The sequence below is a fragment of the Mastomys coucha genome, unplaced genomic scaffold, assembly GCF_008632895.1.
Source record: "Mastomys coucha isolate ucsf_1 unplaced genomic scaffold, UCSF_Mcou_1 pScaffold18, whole genome shotgun sequence".
Classification (NCBI taxonomy): domain Eukaryota; kingdom Metazoa; phylum Chordata; class Mammalia; order Rodentia; family Muridae; genus Mastomys; species Mastomys coucha.
The window spans coordinates 74,558,798-74,562,125 of NW_022196900.1; the positions used below are offsets into that span (position 1 = coordinate 74,558,798).

Consider the following 3,328-nt stretch of genomic DNA (forward strand, 5'->3'; position numbering starts at 1 on the left):
ACTCAGAAATCCACCTGCCTCTGCCTCCCAAGTGCTGGGATTAAAGGCGTGTGCCAGCACCGCCCAGCGAAAGTGGCCTTTCTAATTCGCTCTGGTCTACCTCTTCCCGGCAGCAGTTGGTGTTTGCACCTTTCATTCTCTTAGAACCTTCCTGATAGCTCAGCTTCCCTTGTCTGAGAGGGACTCTCAGCTTTTGTTTACTCTGCCATGGAGGGGCTTAGTGAGTCTGGTCTGTTTTGGGGACAGGGGTAAGGGACATACTTGACACACTGACAACATTAAAGACGAGAAAAGGACAACTGTTACATAACAGTTCAGTTAGGGAAAAGGGTCATCCACAGGCGAAGAGAAATGAGCCTACTGGCCTGCCCCCAATTATGCAAGACTTGCTTGTTTGGTGTTCACAGTGATGACAGATTCAAATACTTCTGCAGATATTGAATGAGGTCAGCATTTATTTCCCAAGACAACTTTGTCACCACTTCAGGGACATCTGCATCAGAGTAATTTTCTTTATTTTGAGGTATACTTGAGTCAATTAATCATTAAACAGTCAACTTACAAAAGCAATCATCTTATTAAAACAACCTAGGAAATAAAAGATTTTCCCCCCTCAACCAGCTGTCCTCATTGTGGAACAACTACACACAAAAGTTGAAGTAGAACAACTCTGTGCTATTCTACTGAAAAATCACATGCCAAAAATTAGGATCCTGCAGACTTTTACCTCCTTGGTTTGTATAGTGCTGTCTGATTTCTTAATGTTTGGTTTTCCTGACTACTAAATTATAGGTTTATGGGGGGGGGGGTATTTGCTTTTACAAAGAGAAAATAGTTAAAGAAAACTAGTTTTGTTTTTTTTTTTGGTTTTTGGTTTTTCGAGACAAGGTTTCTCTGTATAGTTCTGGCTGTCCTGGAACTCACTCTGTAGACCAGGCTGGCCTGGAACTCAGAAATCCACCTGCCTCTGCCTCCCAAGTGCTGGGATTAAAGGCATGCGCCACCACCGCCCGGCTAGTTTTGATTTTATAGATGGTTTATTTAAACTGAAGTTTAAAAAATTGTTTTCTAGTCAGTTGGCATTAGACTTCTGTGTTTATGCCAAAACCTAAAGGTAGAATGCTTAGGCAAAAATTTGCTTAAAATACATTAAGTAGCCTTGATTGACCAGTCACATTTAAACTTCTAGTCCCAGTTTTCTCCAGGCTCCGTAATAGGGTCTGGCAAAGTACAGAGAGAACATTGTAGAGGATAATCCAGTTTTTACTTGAGCACCTCTAATACAGAAACTCAACAACAACAACAGTTAAAAAGCCATCTGTGGTGTCCCATGCCTTTAATCCCAGGACTGGGAAAACAGAACCTCTGTGAATTCGAGGTCAGCGTAGACTACAGCACAAGTTCTAGAATAGCCAAAGCTATGTAGAGAGACCCTGTCTCAAAAAAGGGGATTTGGGTTCACTTCCGTATAAAGTTGCTCTTGTTTTGTGTGTATAACACAAGGTAACCTTGAGTTCCTAATCTATCTGCCTCAGCCTCCTGAGTTTTTTAATTATAGGCATCTGCTACTACACCCAACATAAAATAAACTCTTTTTTAGTGCAATATTAGAAACTGAACCGACCAGGCGGTGGTGGTGCATGCCTTTAATCCCAGAACTTGGAAGGCAAGGCAGGCAGATTTCTGAGTTCCAGGCCAGCCTGGTCCACAAAATGAGTTCCAGAACAGCCAGGGCTACACAGAGAAACCTTGTCTCGAAAAAGAAGAAGAAGAAGAAGAAGAAGAAGAAGAAGAAGAAGAAGAAGAAGAAGAAGAAGAAGAAGAAGAAGAAGAAGAAGAAGAAGAAGAAGAAGAAGAAGAAACTGAACCAATGGCTTTGTGCATCATGGGTAAGCACTATTAACTGAGCTATGTCCCAAGCCCCCATCACTAGTTTTTATTGTAATTAATTATTGGGTGGTAATCAGAAATTCTACCATTATGAGAAACATTTTCTTCAGTGATTCATTCATTTGTTTATCATTCATTCATTGTCCAGTTGAGACAGTAAAAATGATGATTTATTATACAAGAGTCTCACTTGGCCACAAGTGAGAACAGAATTAGTCCAGACTGCCACAGGTCCAGGGCAGAAAGTCAGCGGGACTGTTGTGGTTGTAGAGAAGACAGTTGGTCTCTGGAGTGGGTGGGGATGCTCCCAACAGCAGCACACAGCCTCCCATCCTCTATCCCATAACCCTACTCCTTCAGCCTCTGTGGGTACACAGGCACTCTGGGTGCACCTCTGCCTCATCTTTCTTCTCTTGTGTCTGTGCATTTGATTCTCTTCACTCTGCTCTTACAGTGTGAGGGCTTCAGTGTGGGAGGCTTGTCAGTGATTTATTCAGTTGTCATTTCTTGTTTAGTTTGGTAGTAGAGATTAAATGTAGAGTTTTACATGCTAAGTACTTGTCATGCCACTGAGCTACACCCAGGACCTCATTCATCAGTTAATAAAATGCTGAGTGTCTACTAGTCACTGATCATAAGAATAGGCCTCACTTTTCTTATCCATAATAGCACCAATACTGTCTATGTGATGTTGTTATAAGATTAAATGAGTACTTTGTATATGCTTCAAATTGTAATTGTTCATTACCTAGAATGTGAATTACCAAAGGGAGGCATTATATTATTACTGAATACTTTAGCAAAATATTTTTGTTTTTTTAAATTTATTTTTATTTTTATTTTATGTATGTGAGTGGGGTGTGTGTGTGTGTGTGTGTGTGTGTGTGTGCGTGTGTGTGTGTGAAGCACATGAAAGCCTGTGTCTGTTACGTTTAGAAGAAGTATCAGATCCTCTGTAATGCCACCATGTGAGTACTGGCAACCAAATTCAGGTCTTCTGCAAAGTGCAGTAAGTGTTAACTGTTGAGCCATCTCTCCTCCCCCTGATTGTTTTATAAAGATTTTCCAAAGTCATAGAAATAGTGTGATGGGTTTCCAAACTGTCCTTAAAGGTCTGGTGTCAGAAGTGTCTCAGGATTGCCTAGTAAGGTTCACAAGGGGGCAGCAGAGATTTCAGATCCTGCCCTAGCACAATTTCCATTAGGACAATCCTATTTATTTTATTTTATGTTACTTTATTTTTTTTGTTTTCTGTTCAAATGAGATTTGAAAATACTGTAGTTTGCCGGACGGTGGTGGTGAACGTCTTTAATCCTAGCACTTGGGAGGCAGAGGCAGGCGGATTTCTGAGTTTGAGGCCAGCCTGGTCTAGGTCTACAGATTAAGTTCCAGGACAGCCAAGGCTACACAGAGAAACCCTGTCTCCAAAAACCAAAAA

General features: G+C 41.1%; 1 protein-coding gene across 2 annotated transcripts in view; it reads left to right on the top strand.

Moving 5' to 3' along the window:
* Eif2b3 (eukaryotic translation initiation factor 2B subunit gamma) overlaps positions 1-3,328 on the top strand; it is a 62,971-nt gene that overhangs the window by 23,286 nt on the left and 36,357 nt on the right. The window lies entirely within an intron of this gene.